This window comes from Camelus ferus, chromosome 1 (genome assembly GCF_009834535.1).
Source record: "Camelus ferus isolate YT-003-E chromosome 1, BCGSAC_Cfer_1.0, whole genome shotgun sequence".
NCBI lineage: Eukaryota > Metazoa > Chordata > Mammalia > Artiodactyla > Camelidae > Camelus > Camelus ferus.
Window position 1 is genome coordinate 42,482,874 of NC_045696.1, and position 19,924 is coordinate 42,502,797.

The 19,924-nt window shown below is 35.3% G+C and overlaps 1 protein-coding gene across 5 annotated transcripts in view; it reads left to right on the forward strand.

Moving 5' to 3' along the window:
* Nucleotides 1–19,924, forward strand: part of ZPLD1 (zona pellucida like domain containing 1) — a 314,927-nt gene that overhangs the window by 254,591 nt on the left and 40,412 nt on the right. For 2 of the 5 annotated variants that reach the window (XM_032478045.1, XM_032478069.1), the window contains one exon: nt 3,718–4,137. The exons of 1 other annotated variant lie outside the window; for it this stretch is intronic. The gene's annotated coding sequence lies outside the window, so the exon portion shown is untranslated. The remainder of the gene's footprint in view (nt 1–3,717; nt 4,138–19,924) is intronic. 2 more of the 5 variants (XM_032478056.1, XM_006188536.2) reach the window with 2 other exon arrangements.

Sequence of the window (19,924 nt, forward strand, 5' to 3'; positions counted from 1 at the left end):
TAGGGCCGTGTTGGTGAACTGATACAGTAATTGAGCTTTTATAGCCATGAACACTCCAATTTACAGTTATTTTAAATTTAAAGGTTTTGATTAGGCATTTCCAAAAATGAGTGTGATTAAGTAATCTAAGAAACAAGAAAATGCCTTATAAATCTACGGATGATTTAAAAGCTTTCTTAAAGTTATTCAGTATTAGAAACCTTGTTCCTGGAATTGATCTATCTGTAAATAAATAATTACCAAAAAACTGTAGGTAAATACTGTAATTACCATGAATTCTTCATTGAAAGCATCTAGAATATATTGGTAAATCTTATATGTAAGGGGAACCCTTAAAAATACCTGAAAAAACAAACAGAGGTTTATGTATCATGTGAAATGTGAGCAAGAATATATCAGTATTTCCACTGATGGTCTTAAAATAATAAGTTCAACATTCCTTTAATAACATTTTCCCCTTTTGTGATACAACAATACCTTCAATACAATAGAATGTTAGTCTAGTCTTGTAGCTGCTTGATAACTTATCAACCAACAATTTATGTTGATCAAGAAGTAAGGCTAATTTATTTGGCTTTTAGACTCTTGAGATTAGAAATATTTGGTTAAATTACTTGTTGAGCTGGGAAATCAATTGCACTTATATATTAATCTTGTTTGAGTCCTCTTTCAAGTGTGGCTGTATCTGTTTTTATAATTTGTCTACAATGCTGTGTGGCCTGAAACCCCATTAGGACATAGAGCCAATTTTTTGTGTGTATAAGAGTACATGGGCTACCAGTTTTCTCAGTACCTGAGGAACCTGTAACACTCCTGCAGTCCAGCTCTGCAGTAAGAAACCTGTTAGCATGCATCTGTGAGATGCCTACATGCCAAATGAAAGTGAAAAGTAAAGTAAATTTATAGGGGAGAATCTATGACTTCAAAAACTGTTTTGTGACTCCTGGATTAATTGATTACATCAATCAAAATTGTAAAAAATCAATGTATGTATATGTATTTTATGAGTTCCTTTATACATTGAGTTCAGATCCATCTCGAGAGAAAAAGGAACTCTGAAGATAAGGCTAAACATTCTGATGGTACAAATTTTATCAAGCATAGAAGTTTAGAGCTGCAAAGTTCTCACATTTTATAATACAATTCTTTAGTATGAAGTTAAAACTTTGCTTTAATAGAAAACTATGCTAAAACTAATCTTATTTACTTTTAACTTTGAGAAAAACAATATTTCCCCACTTTGAAATACATTTCCTGTAATCTGTCACATCCTTCTTCATTCATTCTGTTTTTTTCAAAATATATTACTGAGTAACTCATATGCCAGGCATTCTTCTGAGTACTAGGGAAGCGTTAGGGAACAAGAACTCATAGCTGGGATTACATTCAGGTATGTGTCTGGAGGGAGAAGACTTATAAATCAGTAAGCTATGTAGTATGTTGGAAAATGATTAGTGCTGTAAACTGGATGAGATGAAATCATCGAGGAAGCAAGTGTGCATAGCAAGGTGAAGAGGGCAAAACTTGAGCCCTGCGGGCAGTTCCATCACTGAGAGAGAACTTTGTGAGACTATGGTGGAAATCAACCTTTATCCATTACCCATTTCACAAAATGCTAGTAAATGTCAGCTTCATATTTCTAGGTTGGCTGAATAATAAAAAGACAAAATCTCACCTTCATATCCATATTGAAAAGATACTTTTATCAAATGATAGAAAGGATGCAATCTCCTGTAAGCAGGGTCCTAAAATACTGACTCCTTAACTATGCTTTATTATCGCTCCACGTGACAAGGAGGGCTTTTTACTTTCATTTTCTAGCTGGAGCAATTCAGTCATTGAGGTTTCAGTTATATGATTTTTAACGGAAGTTGGGAATGAGCCATCTAGTTTGAGGAAACAGTTACAAATCAGGGTGCCTTCCTAGTCTATGTCCAGCCTCTTTTAGGAACTGAAGGGCACTGGTCACCTTTCCTCTGATTAGGAAACATTAATAAACTCCTTTTCTAAGCAGGATGACTGCTCAGATTTCCACTTCTGGTGCTATCAGATACTGTTGAATATTTTATAACGGCTGAAATTATTCTCCATTACAAGCATATGCTGCACATACAACTAATCAAGTATTCAGCCAGGGCACACCACCTGTAAAAGAGGAGACAGCCCCTTAATACGGGGCTCAGAGTTTTCAAATAACTTGTAAAATTTTCCCTTGGAAGTTTGTGGAATGTGTGACATTGCTGTTCACTACATTTTACAAGAAAAATAGTAACAAATAATGTCAGCTACTTTATCTCAACTATTTTATCTTTTCCTTGCTGAAAGCCTCTAATGGAATTACCATCTTTTTAGCTAACCAACTTGTAGGGTATGTGGGTAGTGGAATTCAATATTTATGAAATGCTCATTTTCTCGTAGGATTTTTTTTTTTTGCTATAAATTACAGAATTTATTAATTGCTACTTGAACTTGCTGAATTTCCATTTAACTTTTCAAATGGTAGGGAACATGGCAGATATGCATTCAAAGTAAAACCTGAAACATCCCCTGAAAACATCTAGCTCAGAAGCTTCATTATAGAGTAAAACAACCTCTGGGGAATGAGAAAAAGCTGCCGTTTCTGTCAACATAATTAGGAAGTCCTCAAAAGGGGTTTCTTAGAAGCATTTTTATGTTTTTAATAAGAGTTAACAAAAAATACAAGGAATTTTATATTGATGGCATTTGAAAAGTCGGCAGATGCATGTCTCTCGTATTTACTCCTGAGTAGAACGGCATTACCACTATGCTTGTTTATGGAGCTGACACTGCCCTGAAAAACGTGAACTTGGATTTGTTTGGTGTAGAAAGCACCAAACTCTCTCTCAGCATTAAACAGGAGATGGAAGGCAATGTGAATAGCTGCTGGCTATTATTTTTTAGTAGTTATAGTAGCTTTAAATTCGCTTACCATTTAGGGAAAGAGTTGGTTTCAGGGGATTTACTACAAATTTTAAAAGGCTGAACTCTTGGATTGTAATCTCGGTTCACGGTAGCCACAGGCAGCTTGCCTCTATCACAAAGCAATTGGGAACGTAAATGTTGTTAAAGTACCCTGAGCCAATTGAATAAAATGAAATTTTATAAAGGTATCAGCTAGTGGTATTACTGATGAAATAATGTGCTTTTTTCAGGATAACCATTATTATTAAACAGTCAATAGAATAATATAAATCTACACAATGGGCTTCAATCTTCCCCACAGTCATCCCTAAGCACAATAGTGCATGAAGGAAGCTTTGCTATGGTCAAAGTATCTCAAAAGCTTCCCCTGTATCACCCAAATCCCAGCTTCCCACCTTTCTTCCCAATGAGAAATCATAATAGCTATTGGGGTGAAATGCTTATTAGATGACGTCCAAACCCACTCCAAGATTCTAAAGGCTGGTGGAGGCCCGTAAACAAAAGAGGAGATTGTGAAGCAGGTTCGGTGTCTAGCTCATTCTTCACAATTGGGTCCTGTTGGGGTTTCTGCATTGATGGCCTCTTAGTCATTATTATCCCAATCAAACCAGCTTTTATGATGATATTCCATATCCTATTTTCATCGCTACATGAAATGTAGTATTGAAAGGACCGGGCATCTTTCATGAAGCACAACAGGACATTGATAACTGTGCAGGTTAACTCCTGATCCAATCTCAGGCCTTGTTTCTTACTTTATGTTTTTTTCCCTAGACCAGCAGGCTTTCCCTCATCAGGCTGACGATGTGTCGCTTCACACATACCACTCAAGACTTCTGTACAGTATAAAATAGAAGATCAAAAGCAGGTTGGAAAAAAGGAGTAAGGGAATGAAATGAATATTGAAGGAGATGTAGCTGGAAGGAAACAAAAGTCTATAAAAGATGAGCTCAAGTTTCATGTTGGTGATGATTAGTCTTGCAAAACTTTCTGAGGCCTGTGGAAACATTCGCTTGTCTAAAATACAGTTTTTTTTTTTTTCAAAGACTTCTCATTATGAGCAACTCTTCTCTCATTTGAAGAACTGAATCTTTTCTGAAAAAGTTTGGTAAGGCCAGGCATTTGAACTCTCAGTCACATGCAGCAGAACCAGGCACATGGAGGACAGCTGACTGCACAGAACCAGGGACTTGGGTAAGTGCCCAGCACCGAGGCCGCCTAACCTGACTGCACATGCTCCTTTTTAAATAAGCATGGAAAATTCACTTTAATTTAATGTTTTTAATGACACAAGGCAACCTCTTCTGGTGGTGTGGTTCAAGCGATGGGCGAGTGTTGGGCTGGGAATTATCTTAAACACAGCTAAAGGCAGTGAAAATCATCTTCCCATATCTGGGAACAGGAAGATAGAAACCAATTTTTTATTTTGTGAACTATAATCCCATCCCAAATATTTTGATTAGATTTGGGGGAAGGACTGACATTTTGGGCAGCTTCTTCAATTCTGAGGTTAGAGCTTGAGGTCAGAAGTTGCACAGGTTTTACCACATCATTTTGTTCCAGACGCCAGGCCCATACACGGCCCACCACCAGTGGGCTTCAGCTCACAGACGTTCCAGTAATGGAAGCAAGTAGACAATTTATATTTGAGATTTCTTATCAGGGTTCTATCATACCGAAAAAAGCTGACTGAACATGGCATCATCTCTAATTATAAAAATGATATGATAATTGAAGATAATTATGATTTGGTTTTCTTTTAAATGAAAATTATTTTCAAGATTAGCCTAGTATTAGAATTGGCATGGAATCTCACGTAACCTGGGAGAAATCATCCATAACTTAGAGGAAACATTATGATTTCCATTTCTTGGGTCATCTCTAAGGCTCCTTTCCAAGATTGCCTTTGGTAAAACCAGTTGTTCTGGGTGTTAAGAGAGAGAATTCACTTCTTAGGTTCATATATTTGAGATAATAATAATTTGTTCTCAGGATTGTGACATTATTTGTTTTGCTACTCTAAATTGGCTTATTATAATTTATTTTAGGGGCCAAAGAAAAATAATTCTTAACTGCGAGTTTAAATAAATTGGGTAGCAACAAAGAAGGAACTGAATTTAGTTAAAAATCTAATTTATTTCTTTTAATACATAATAGAAATTACCTCTTTATTATTTCATTCTTCAGTCCCTGGTTTTATCTTATGAGGTACATGTCAGAACTATTATTTGAACCATTGCTCCTAATTATACATTTTTTAATGTCCCTAAATGCAGTTTGACTTTTCTTCACTGATTATGATAATACTTAGTAAAATATCAAAATCTAGAAATATGCTGTATTCATTTCAGAGATTATCAGTAATGTCTTCAAAATAAAATATAGTCATTTTTATTAATAGTCTTATAATGTAGTAGCAAGATCATGCTAGATATTAATGCAAATTCTAAATTCCTTGTAAGACATTTAAAGCTTTTCCCTGCTTTAAAGAAGGCCTATAGTAATGATGCAGAGGCAATAAAATTTTTAATTTTTCTGCTAGAAAATCTTATTTTAAAGGTAACTTTTGAACATAAGCAGACGCTCAGACTGTATATTTAATTAGGGCATCAAACAGTGAATTACTGAAGATTTATGTTTTTATAGCTTTTTCAAAAGCTTCAAAAGCATTAAGTTAATTAGTAGAGAATGATAATCTTTTGTATCATTCAGACACCTATTAGCAATGTTTGCTTGCAAGGAATTCAATTTTCTGGTTAATTTACCAAATGTGTGCTTCCCCCCCACACCCCCAGTATTTAAATAGGAATGTAAACTAGGTCAAGACTTTAAATTAAGCTTGATCTGGTTTGCTGTGTTTTGTCTTCATTACAAAAGGGTGTAGCTGGACACCAGGCATACCAGCTTTATTAAGACAAGATAAAGTAATCATTGGGCTGAGGTTTACAGATTCAGAGTCATTGGTGATTGTTATTAGATGTCTAAGTTGACTTCAGGTGGGGAATTATAGGAATTCCAAACTCTGAAGACTTCAGTGATGAGGTGAAGAAAGGTACATCTCCAGAAAGTAAATAATCAATTGGACTAGTTTCACAGTACATTTCCAAGTATTGAAAGAACATCATGGTAAGTATTTTATTGCTAATAACCAGTAGCCTTTACCAAGGCTTACTGAAAAATATATTATTGAGAAAATGATTTTGGCTGAAAGAAATCTCCTTAGACATATATTGTATCTTGTCCCCCAGATTTACGTGTTCTGTGTGTGTGATAGTCATATACTAATTGTTTAAAGCAGGGTCTGCAAACATCTCTGTGAAGGGCTGGTAGTATTTCAGTCTTTGTGGGTCTCTTTCGTGACTACTCAAATCTGTCATCGTAGCTCAAAAGCAGCCACAGATAATAGGGACACCAATGGGTGAAGCTGTTTTCCAATAACACCTCATTTATAGATACTGAAATTTGAATTTCATATAATTTTGGCTTTTCATGAATTACTTTTTATTTATTTATTTATTTATTTTTACTTTTTTCCACCATTTGAAAATGTGAAAACTGCTTTTGCTCATGATCCATTCAAAAACAGGTGATGGGTAGAATTCAGCTTGCAGGCCATAATTTACTCACCACTGGTTTAAAGTATTAATTTTCTAGAACTCACAATAGCTTATGTATACTAGCTCCTCAGGAAATGTAAAAAATTAAAATTATATACATGGATCTTCATGGATTTTTAAAAGTGACAAAAGATTTAGAATAGATAGAGCCAAACTGTGAAGAAGAAGAAAATAAAAAAGCAGCTGCTAAGCCTCAAGAACAGCAAAGTTAAAGTTAGATTAATGTGACAATTTGCTATTTCTGTTGCTGTTTATGTGAAAAATCCAGGCGCTAAATACAAAAGATATTTTTAGTTTGGTTAAAAGGTAGTTGAGGCCAAATGAAAATGTCAGCGGCTTTATTTGTTAAGGTGGGTTCTCTATAAAATGAGGTTAACTTGAAACTTTTAATAGCATTATAGTCATTTAACATGAAATGGCATCATTGCAAAGAATAAGAAAAAAATGGAGACCACCTTGCCATTGTGTCAGAATTCAAAATACGGTATCTGCTTGAATATGCTTATCTAATAAATAGCCAGCGTTCATAAAACTACACTATCTCTTAGTTGAGCACACCATTGTTAAACTACTGAATGAAGATCTCTACATTACATGAATTGTGCCTTCAAATTAAACCATTTTCCTCTAGTCAAGATTATATTATGGAATTGGAAAGAATTCATGGCTAACTCTTCTTTCTATTTCAAATGTAATTTATCATAATTTGGATATAAAAAGTTAAAATAATTGTTTTAAAAATACTGATCTTTTAGAGATTTTAAGTCATTATCCGTTTAGAAATATATTTAAAAAACATGAATATACATGTTTAAAAAACTTATGTGTATTTGTGTATTATGCGTATTTATGCTCATGTGTTTGAATTCTGGCACAGCAATTTCCTATAAAAACTTATTTTGAATAAGTATTTAAAATCAAAGTTATGTATTTCTGCTTCTAAAACCCCTACTTTGTCATTATGTCATAGGAACGTGTTACATCAATGTTAATCGAGTGAAAGGAAATGGCGAGAGACTGTACTTAAATTTGATACTTTTTAGTTGTAAACATTTTAAAAATTAAAAATACTATTTACAAGGCATAAAAAGTGCCAGCTGAACATTTTTTTAAAAAGTGGGTCAATTAATTAAAGCTATTTAGAGAACATAAAAGTACTAGCTGAGCATTTTTTAAAAAACTGAATCAATTAATTACATTCAAGCAATTTTTACTCCAAGAGTTTTACATACCTAGATATAATTTCAAATCAAGTTCTAGACCCCAATCTCCTTTTCTTTTGTATTAAAACCATATAAAAATTAATATAAGTGATTTCTAGTGATGGAATTCCTAGTGGGTGGCTTTGAGGATTTTAATTTAAGCGATGTTTTGATGACATTGAAAAATTTAATGTCATTAGTGATACAATCCTTAAAAAGCAAAGCATTATCATGATCAGGATAGATGTCTATACGTGTGATATTCTACATTTTGCTAGATGCTACTATCCCTTTTGTGACAAAATAGTCATTCATTTAACAAGCATATCTTGAGAATCTACAGAGGACTTGGCATTCTGCTAAATGCTAAATACAAAGGTGAATTAACATTCTTGCCTTTGAGAAGCTCCTGGGTTTATTAGGGGAGAAAAAAGATGCACATCTCAGTCAACTAGGGCGATTTTGACCACAGGAGCTATTTGGAAGTGTCTAGAGATACTAAGTGGTCATGACTTGAGAGGGAGTCCTTCTGGCACATAGTGGGTAGAAGCCAAGGATGCTATTAAACATCCTACAATGCTGTTAAAACATCCTACAACAAAGAAATTATCCAGTCTAAAACATCAGTAGTGCTGGCTTTGATTAACCTTCATCTAAGTGTATTTTTTAGAACTGTTATTATAGAATGATGCATAGACTGTAGTGGAAACACAGAAGAAAAACAGTCAATTTGACAACTCAACAAGCAAGAAGGGTTATCTTGATTAGAGGAATATTGTGAAAGAAGAGCTATGTGTGAGTTGATTCTTGAAAGACTGAATGAAGAGATGTTCCTGTAGAGAGAGGGTAGAGTTGGGAAAAGGCGCTTTCCAGACAAAGGCAGCATAGTGAGCAAAGCTTGGATGTGTGAAATAACTTCTTATCCGTAAGTGGGGATGACATGAAGTCTAGAGTAGGTAGGCTGGATGTGGGAGTAAAAACACCTGAGGTTGGGTAGGTAAGTAGGAGTCTCATCTTGGGAGCTTTTTCTTGCTGTGTCATAGATTTGGGTTTTCTTCTGAAAGGGGTTGGAAATGATGAAGGGTTATGAGCAGGGACGTATGATGAGGTAGCCTATTTGTAGGATTTATTCAGCCATGTTGTGAAGTGTCACAATGACTTAAAGCAAAACAAAATCCTACACCATGTGATTAAAGAAGAGACACAGGTGGAAAAAGTCTCCTATAGGAAAGAAGGATCTCTGCTTCTTTTCCTATAAATGATTTACTTCTGATTCAACACCTCTCACTTTATTTGTCAGAACTCTGTCAAAGCAATAAAAGCCTAACTTTAATTCATTTTCTATAGTTTAATAAACGCATTACATTGCTGTTTGGCTGACTCCTGTGGACTTAAGCTGCCATGTTGTGGCATCAGGTAGCATTGCCCTTCCTTTCAGCTTCTGTTTTCAGATTCTTATTGTGGAGCCTTGTGGAGAAAAAAGAATCTGCTTATCAAAAAAAAAAAAAAAAAAAGAAAGAAAAGAAAAGAAAAGAAAAAAGAAAGACAACTAGAAATGCAGTCACAACTATAGCAAAACCTTATTCTCCTGTGTCAGTGGTTCTCAACCTGGGTACTCATTAGAATCACTGGAGGGAGAGATCTGGCTATCTGTGTTTCTTAATACTCTTCACGTTAACTCCAACAACACTGCTATGGATACAAAATATTAACTTCACTTTTTTTTTAAATTTGGGTTTACAATGAATTACTTTTTATATTTGTTTCACCAAGGAACACTCTTTATTTCCATTAAAAGTTAGAATGAATTTTCATTTTTCAAAGCTTACATACACCATCCTTCAGAGGGTGAGTTTCTGACAGTCTTACAGAGCAAGAGGGAACTAGTCTATGATTTCTTACATAAAATTCACAAGTTGGATGAGTCTCACTTGTGTAGCAGAGAGATAACTAGAGATTTGAGCATGAAGTTATGAACAATGATATTTAGACTTTTAAAAGGTCATATTTTGTGCTGTCCAGCTCTGTGATCAGTTGGTTCATGTGGCTGGTAAGCATGGTGCAATGGTGGCATAGCTAGGAGTTTGGTCTTCCTATGGCCCATTCTCTGCTCTTTAGCTATAGGTTATACTCCCCAGACTGGACATCTCCCTCGAAAATGGGATTTTCTTGCTAAAGTGCTACAGGAGATGGTACTCCTGTGATTGTACTGACGTGAAGTCATCCCTGTAGAGAGTCACTACAAATGCCAGCTCGAATCCTTTGTTTACTGAACAAATAGTAGTTTATTATCCATTCTAGGCAAGAGGATGCCTTTCTCTCTCTCTCTCTCTCTTTTTAATCTATCAGGAAACAGAAAGGAAAAGAAGGTTCAGTCTTCATTCTATATAGATTATTTATAACATTATACCAGTAAGCAAAAGAGAAAACACTATTGTTGTAAATTGTCTTCTCTCCAGCCTCTTAAATATTTTTCTTTGCTTTTCTCTTCTTTGCTGTCAGTGTTCCCTTTGTGAAAAAAATTCCTTTAGGTACTAATTACCCTCTAGCCATCTTACGATTTTCTCCTTAAATTCACAAGCTTCCTTAAACAATATCTAATGCCTCTACTGTTGCTTTGATTTGTGTTTAGTGAGAAAGTTAATTTATTTAGATTTGCAGATATCACATATAGGAGAAAATGAGATTATCTTTTTTTCAAAGATCTAATCTCACTTTTCTTCAAATCCCATTTATGGAGCCATCCAATAGATGGACCATACTAAATATCCATTGAAATTCACTTGGCAATTAACTGTGTGTTGCTGGGTGACACCCTTTGTGATTCTTTGAGTCAGAGACATGTATGTCATGATGAGCTTTGGTTTTCATACTGTTCTTGATAGACTACCAAAATAGTGTGAAATACACTTTTCTAAAGAGTTGGGATCTCCATGCCTGTAAGGATTTATGTTCAAATTTGCCAGAGGTCCTGCTGCACTAGTTATAAGGCAATATTATCTGCAGTCTCATCCACATTATTACTTCCCCCTGCTCACCTTCTTCTCCTCACTCACGTTTGACTGAGACCCACTGTTAAGGGCAGTTGACCTTGCCTACTGTGGCCCACAGCCATCTCTAGAGCTTGCCTGGTGCTTTTAGACCTCAGAGACCACTTGGTTTATGAGAGAGAGACTGAAAAATTGTGTCTAGAATTATGTCTTATATTCCTAACCCTGGATATTGCAGGGCTATGATCTTGTTAAAATTATGTTCATCTCATTTTAGACACAAAATCTCATAAGCTATCTTCTTAAGAAGTGATAACTCTCCTCCCCTTCAGAACTCTCATTCTCCAATGTCTTGACATCATTGATCTATAAGCGTTAGGCTGATTTCTGCCTCTTTGCCCGAATGCTACTAGATAAAGGATGAAATGTCCCTTTTCAAAGGTTCTGTAACCCTGTTATAGCTAGTCACATAGATCATGTAGGTCCTTATTTTATAGATAACAAAAAAATCCAAAAGACGCAAAGGAAGTTATTTAAGTTACCACAGTTAGAATAAGTTACCTATGGGTCACTTGATTTTGAGATTTTATAGTGATAAATTACAAATATACAAGATATTGAAATAATAGCATGATCTTTAATTTTTTAATATTTCCTATACACATAAACTTCTTGATGAGTCATTTTAAAACAGAAATATTGTTGCTCCTTGAAAGTCAGGATTCATACTTAATTCTTTACTTTTAATTACTGATTTTCAGGGTAAGGATTTGATATAATGACTACTTCCAGTTATCTATGAATAATCTTTCAAATTAATAAAATAGAAACAATTACTATGGTGTTTATGAAGTGTTTAAATGTAAGGATTTAAATTTTATGGTCTCCCTGATTTCAACATCATTTCTTGAGTAATACTTTTGCATATATATGCTACTTGATCCAACTGGCTAAACCTTTAGTGGATCTCATTTCATTATGCTCCAAAGTGTCGTACTTTGTGGATGCAGTTTTTTTGTTAGCAAAGAGCTGAGTTAGAGATATTGGAAATCGTTATTTTGGGAGCTGCTTTTAGTTACTTCTTTTGTATTATCTATTACAGGTGTGCATACCTAGGAAAAAACATTTAGCCACTTAGCATCAATTCCCACATCTAAAAAACAAAGGCAGTTCTGTTTGCTTCAATGTATTCCTCAGACTGATGACACAAAGGTTAATATTACATCCCCCCAAACAGTTCAACATGACAAAAAAAATATGAACGTTAATGAGAACAGGATTGAAAATGTATTTGAGGCAGAACAAAGTACTGTTATAAATTACCAACAGCCTATTTTATTTTGTGATTATTGCCTTCCTAAAGGCTTTTGAGACCTTTGAGAAACAAACAAAAATATAGATGCAAGGAGAAATAAATAAAAGTATAAAACCAATGGAAACTTATTTATATTTTTTCATATAAATTTAATTTTACTATTTTTGTCTGTGGAAGATCAGAACTGCTCAAAAGTAGAAGGGCTAATGCCTTTTTAAACACCATTGAGATTAGGTTGTGAGACCTTACACTGGTTCTATTTCTTATAAAATGACAGGAGATAGATCTGAGGGTGTTCTAGGTGCAACATTTGCTACCTGGTCGATTGTTACAGAGAGAGATCTCTAAATCCTCCTGATGCAAGCCTAGATTCTGCTAAGGGAGGTGATTTTAGAAAGCAAGCCCCAGGGAATTTACCATTGTTTTCTTCTGCAGTTGTTAAAACATCATGGTTTCATTGGCTCTTGATGACAGGAAATCATCTCAGTCATCTTCTAGTTAATGCTTTGTATCATACATGAGGTAACTGAGAGTAAGGCAAATTGTGTGACTTCCCCAAGACCACAGACAGTTGGTGATGAAATGAGAACCGGAGCCCAAGCCTATGGTTGTATTTATTCAAAGGTATGTTAGTGTATGCTGCATAAATGTCACATTATATGAATTAATGGGCAGCATGAAAACAAAAGTATCTCAGTAAGCCTCTAGAAGGAAGTTATTAGGAGGCTCAACCTATAATTTATGATGCTAAAACAATTTATTTTTTCCTAAGGAATCTTTCGTTATCCCAAGGTTGTAGAGATACTCTAAATTAATGTCTAGACATTTTAATGTTAATAATGTAATTATTATAAAGCTGAAGTCTTTCCCTTTTGATTAGCAACTTTTTGAGGGCAGAAACAAGAATTCAGGAATGCATATTCTGTGCATCTAGTGAAGTTGCATCAAACTGGCATTTATCATTACAAATTCAGCTATATAATCTCGGGGAAAAAAGAGAAGCACAACTGATTTAAGCAGCACGCTCAGTCTCCCTGTTATTTATGACTGCACGTAAATGTGAGACAGACAGTATCAAATTAATATCTTTCAGTTGGTCTTACTTCCCTTGTAACTCTCTGAGTGGAGGCATCTCAACATGTGGTCTAAGATCTTAGCATTTAAAGATATGAATTCTATCTTGGCTTTTATTATGGCTTCTGAAGCAAAACAACCACTTATTTTGTGTTTAATGTGAGGGTTTTTTTGATGCTTTATAATGAGTAATTGAAAAAATATTCTGAAATTTTTAACGGTCACATTCAATTAAAGAATCACATTCAATTAAAACTATAAGTGACCAAACCTAACTATTCTTGAAGATGTTAAGCTCAAATTCTATTTATCTGTAAGTCTAAGTAGACATTAACAGTCACTTTTAACAAGTCTTTGAGTAATATATGATCTTATATGCAAAAGTAGTTAATTGATAAACAGAATGGGAAATCAACTACACTAATTCTTATAAAAGGAAGTTTAATATGTTTGAAGGAGTTTAATTACCTGCTTAATACACCATCTCAAGTATTTAACAAGTGCTTAAAAATAGATTTTAAAATTTGTTCAATCTTACATTTTCTTAAATATCTCAACTATATATTTTATTATATATATATATATATATATATATATATATATAATACTGGTAGCATGTCAATTTTACATAAGAAATCTAAATTGTTTACTCTGTTAGATACATCTTAAATCAAAATAAAGGGACTACCTGTTAGTTAATTAGATCAAATTCTCTAACACATTTGAATTACTAAAATACCAGCATGCTTAGATTCTGTAACACAAGTAAATGACTTTCTAGTTTCTGATTATCTTAAATAATTCTATGCCTACATATTCCTGGGGTTAAGAGGTGCTAACCCCACTTGGATAGCAATTATCTTCTAAGCTAACTGCAATTGCTTATTAGCCAGAGGTTTTGACTGGGACAATTAGATTCTTATTTGTAACCATCACACAACATGACCTTATATAAAGACTTGATAAATTAAAGCAGTTGGTCTTATTGTTATTGTAGCCCATATGACTCATCCAGCCCATAAAATCCACATTTCTAATGTTCTTTAGACTCATGTTATATGTTACTCAATTCTTCTCTCTGAAATCTCAGCCATGAAGCTCTTAATATTTGATTAAAATTTGCATTTATTGACTCTTAAGAAATTTGTATGAATTCTATACAGCTTTAAATGTTTCTGATTTTGACAGAATTTTGCATTTTCTCACATTCTTTTGGTCTGGTGGGACCATAGGTTTCTTACGAAAAAAAAATGCTATCAAAACAGTCAGATTTTCTGTATTACAAGAGACTGAATGGATATAATAACCCAAATACAATACATAAACCTTTGCATTTAGTTTTATTATCTCTTTGATCTCTCCTTCTCTTTTCCTTTTTCTTTTCTTTTCTTTTTTTTTTTTTTGGATCCTGGATTAGGAGAAAAACAGGCATAAAATATACTTTTGGTAAATTGGGGAAAATTGAATATTAAATTAATACTGGATGCTGCATGAATTGTAATTTTCTTGAGTTTGGTAATGGTATTGTGGTTATGTGGAGAAGGTCCTTTCTTTCCTATGAAATGTGTGCTGAAATATTAAGGATCAAAATATCTGCAAATTAATACCAAATGAGTCAACAGTCACCATCAGCACAACAACAGATATATAAATGGATAGAGAAAGTAAAACAAAAATATGAGAAAATAATCTCTTTGGAATCTTCACATCTCAAAGCTGTGTTAGATTTTGTGGTGGCCTCAGCATCTGAGAATGTAACCCTGATAATATAGATCTCGTCTCCAAAGATAGTAATCTATTTAATTGTGAGAAGAAAAAAAATTAGCTGTGAAGAGCTCACAGATGGAGTATATCTCTGTGCAGAGATATCTTGGATATCTTTGGACATCTTGGCCATCTTGGATGCATTCAAATGAAGTTTTGTTATTTCTCTATAAGTGAACTCAAACTATTCAAGACATCAATTTTTGCTCATGATGGGAAATACCTAATCTTGCCATTTCAAGACAACTCTGGTTTAAATTTAGATTCTTTGAGGTTAACTGTTCAGTTATAGTCAGCATCTCTTCATCCCCTTCTCCTAAACCTCCTCATGTTTCATGCGTGTAAAGGGAGGGTAGGGAGACAGTAGGGAAGTAGTTCAAGTTTAAGACCACAGACTGGAGCCAGATAACCTGAGTTCAGATGATGCCATCTCTACCACTTTCTAGGTGAGTGACCTAAAGTGCTAAGCACACTAAACTGTGCTTCAGTTTCTTCACCTATAGAATGGGGACAGTTATAGTACCTATCTCATAAGTGTGCAGTGAGAATTAAAAGGTAATATTGATAAATACCATTTAATAACTGTTAAATAATAGTTATCAATAACAATTATACAAATAAATAGATAAAAATTTATAAAGAATCTGATGAACAAATTCTTGCCTAGGTGGCTCCTTATGGTTATGGGAAGAGCTACCAGAGTGAAAAATCAGCAGGTGTAGGATCCAGTATTACTAACTACTCACAGGATTTTAGGCAAACTAAGATTTCTTTGGGTTTTAGTAAACGCAGGTGTTAAAGGAATGATCTCTAAGGAGTTTTCCAACTCTAATGCTTTATGATGTTATAGGAGATATGTAAGTTCCAAATGAATAATAAATATTAAAGTCCTTGGAATAGTATAATGTATTTGATAAATGAATATTACAGAATTCATCCCCTGAAGTACATGCACAATATGTTGAAAGGAACAGGATCCTGGGAGGAGAGTGAGCAGAAATGCTGCTGCTTGCTGGCATCATTTGCTCTTTGGCGCCTGCCATTCAACCTGCTCAGCCATGCACATTGCTTATTTTGCCCATTTCTGCCTTCCAAACATGGAGAATTAATCTCAGTGCTAAAGTCTCATATGGCCATAGGGCTTTATCCCCAAAAAGATAGAGAATGAGCTTTTTGACAAATTACCTGCAGCTGTGGAGATTGTAGAGTCATCCTCAGCTTGATTTGCTTTTTTTAAGACAAAATTGGAGATTTGAATATTGTGTCACAGGCACTGTGTCTCCACTCCATGCCACCACGTACCTCACCTCCTTCCTCTCTGTCTGTCTCCCTTTCACCTGTGATTTCCATCACAATGGAGCAAGGCTAACAACGTGGGCATGATACCAGTTCCTGTTGCTGTTCAGTGCTCCAGTGGGCCTTGGATGTATGCACATGTTGAGGGGACATTTAAATGACTTTTGTGTGCTGCACAGTTAGAAAAACATTTCCACACTGTCTTCTTTGATCGCCTAAAATCCAGCTATCATAATATAGCAGATGTTTGAATGGGTACAAGTAAATCCAGGCGGCTCCAGCCTACCCCAGGGGGTCTCATGTGGCTCCACTGGCTCATCCAGGTTTCCTGTTCTCCAGATCTTACTAGGCACAGCCTCACATTTCAAGTAGGCCTGGGCTCCAACCACAAAATTAAAACAAACAAACAAACCCTTTTTACTAGGGTGGTAAGGGGTCAGTGTTAGAGTTGGGAAAGAAAGGCAAGGAGAATCCCATTTTTTCCCACCAGAAAAATCAAGGAGACCTTTCTGCACCATGGATTATTAGCAGCTCTGGGACAAGACAAAAGATGTGCTTGACTTTAGTTTAAACCTGGGGCCAATGTCAAAATACTTAGCAAGTTGCCAAACTTACTCAAAGCAAATTGAATGTGGGAATAATTCAGGAGGGAGCCAGGATCAGAAAGGACTTCACAAAGGAGGCATCTGACCTCGAGAAAAAGAGCATGTTAGCAGAGGAGAGTTCATACGAGAAAAAGAAAGCAAACAAAAGCATGACATACTCTGGGAGCTGTGATAAGAGCATATGCTGGAGCACGTATTGCATGAGGTGGGAGTGGGTGAGGAAGAAGTCAAATACACTCGTAGGGATTGTTTGGAGTCAGACTGAGAAATGATGAGGCACTTAAGTAAAGATGCCAGTGAGGTTGCAGAGGACAGGAGTGAAGCATTTGGCATCTATGTGAGGGCTAGGATCAATAGAGCTTGAGTTGCAAATAACTATAAAAACTCTAGTTGGAGTTATTGAGTGAAACATAGGGCTAAAATATAGGAGAAAAATGTGATTTGATGAAAAGTTAAGTTCTGTGTATATTGTGTGAGATATACAGGACTTGGAAATGGAATATTTAGATCTGGATGTGAGGAGAGAGAAGAGCTGAAAATCTGATGACAAGGAAAGTATAGGGACTGGAAGTTTAAATTCATATAGTTCAAGAAGAGCTGGGGAGTCCCAAGGTTAGAAAGATGAGGAGAGTGACCAATGTGGTAAGAAATGAGCAACCATAGGGAAGGAGAAGCAGGAGTGTGCAGGGCATGAGGACTAGGGCAGGAAAGCACGCACTAGGGCACAGGGAAGTGTGTGGACAACACTGCAGCTGTCCCAAAGAATTCCAGAAGAGTGAGAAACAAAGAAAGTTGTTGGATTTGGCCACTAGATGATTTCCAGTACAAACAGAAGAGTCATTTCAGGAGGGAGAGAGAGGAAAAAGCAAAGTCCCAGAGGCAGAGTGGATGAGAGTTCATGAACGAGAGACTTAGAATGCGCTACTCTTAACACGTTTCAAGGTAAGGAGAAGAGCAGTGGGTAACACCTTTGTAGTCTGAGAAGGTTATAGGTGAGGGGGTGTAGCCAAGTGAAAGGAAAACTTGAAGTGCATGTTAGGTGTCACTTCTGACCACCAAGCCTTGATTATTTCTTTGTAGAAAGTTTGGACGAGAAAGTCTTCTCAAATATTCTAGGTTATTACCTTAGCTTCCATTTCTCCAGTTATCTCTTTTAGCTGTTACAACTACCTAGAACCCTTGAACACAGTTCCCTTGATATGGTGCTGCAGCTTGCACCCAGGCCTTAAGGAAGGGGAGACGCACTTTTTCCACATGCTCATAGGTCACATGGGTGAATCAGTCTATTAAGATATTGGAGTAACTAACATTCTTTTTAACTAAAGAGAGAAAAAAGAAAAAATTATGTAAATAAAATAAAAAGCAGTAACTAGCGTATACTCTAGCTGGTTAAAAGTAACGCTTACTGTCCTGGCATTGGTGACTGGCATTTAGTCCATTTGTCATCATGTGGCCCTAATTGGCCTTACCAGAGGAATCTCATCTGTTTGATCTTTAGGTAGCATCACTGCCTTGCTGTGTCCACTGTGGCTGGCATATCTCACATCTTCTTTGTGGATTTTAGTACAGACTCTAGGCCCAGTCTTCCAAGTCTGGCTCTTCAAGTTAAAGCCCAGAGGTTAGAAAACAAAAATCTTCTTTGTCTTTAGCACTTAAAAACCATGGATATTTATGGCTACTCTGAGTTAAAAGAAGTCTGTTTTGAAGTCAGAATTAGGCAATATATATATATATATATATATTTTTTTTTTTAAATACAAGTTTCATTCTTATTTTCCTGAAAGGATCAAGAGCTTTGGGACAACAGAAATGATCAGGAGGAAATTCACTCAAAATATTATATTACTCAGGAATCCCACATAAAGATGGGCAATTCAGGGAATTTCAGGAGTAACTGACTCTCTGAGGTAGCTATAGATCCTAACTGCTCAGTAAGAAGCGATCCCCCGAATGTGTTAGAAATGGTCTCCTCTCAGGACATGTTATGCTTTCTCCAGGCATCCTTTACTTTTCTTTCATTGCACTTACCAGATATGTTTTTAAGTATCTTTTTCATGTGTGCCATTATTTATGACATTTTCCCTCCTTGGTTTGTAAACTCTATGAGGGTAAGGGCCATGTTTGTTTTGCTCACCACTGGATTGTCCAGTGTCTCAAATCTGACACTTAGACACTGCTCATTAAATTTTGTGGAGTGAATAAATAAATGAATGAACTAACTGAGGAATATCAAATAGTAGAGTATTAATAGAAAGGGGCTCTTTTATACCTTGGTAGGAGTTGACCAAGGTATGAAGTTATCTTTTTTGTTATTGTTATCCATGCAAATACTTTTGATTTTTTGGAGATGGTTTGATATCCAGCCAGAATATATCAGCATGGTGTCCCTTCGGATTAGTGGATTCCTGTGCTAGGCCTGCTCATATATATTTTGTATGTGATCTCTGTTGAGAAATATTTTCATTCTGAAACGATCATGCTAATAGTCAATTGTTTAATTAATTAGAGGGAAAGGGACATTTAAGATAAATAGTTAAATTATCACTTTAATAGTAACTTATCATTGTATTTCATGAAAAGGTAAGGAAAATCAATATACTAACATGTCTTCAAAGCTCCTGCCAAAGAAAAAAATGTACACGTATCTTGAAAATGAACGTGGTGAATTATTTAAAAATGCTTTTAGAGTGACTTAGTTCAATCTATCAGTACCCCAAAAACTAAGGTGCTAGAATAAATGTTCCAAACTAAACACTGTAGATCATTTAAATGCTGTAGAGTACTCGAGAAAAACCCTCAACAGAAAGAAAAATGAGAAAGGCGGGCAAAGGGAAATAAATGAACACTCACGTTGTGTCAGAGAAAACCGGAGTAGGTTTCTCTCTTAGGAGCCGCCTTTAGCATTCATATTTCCTCATGGTATAAATCAGCATCTTTAGAGTCATAACATTTCTAAATGTCTTCTTGATGACTAAACCTGTCTCCTTCTCTGAAGCACTATTCTGAAAGTACACAGTATGTTTTATTCTTTGCTTAGCAAGACAAAGACACTCTATGTTAAAGAATGTATATGTACGTAATAATGGCTATGTCTGATGAAAGTTTTATGTTTTCATTT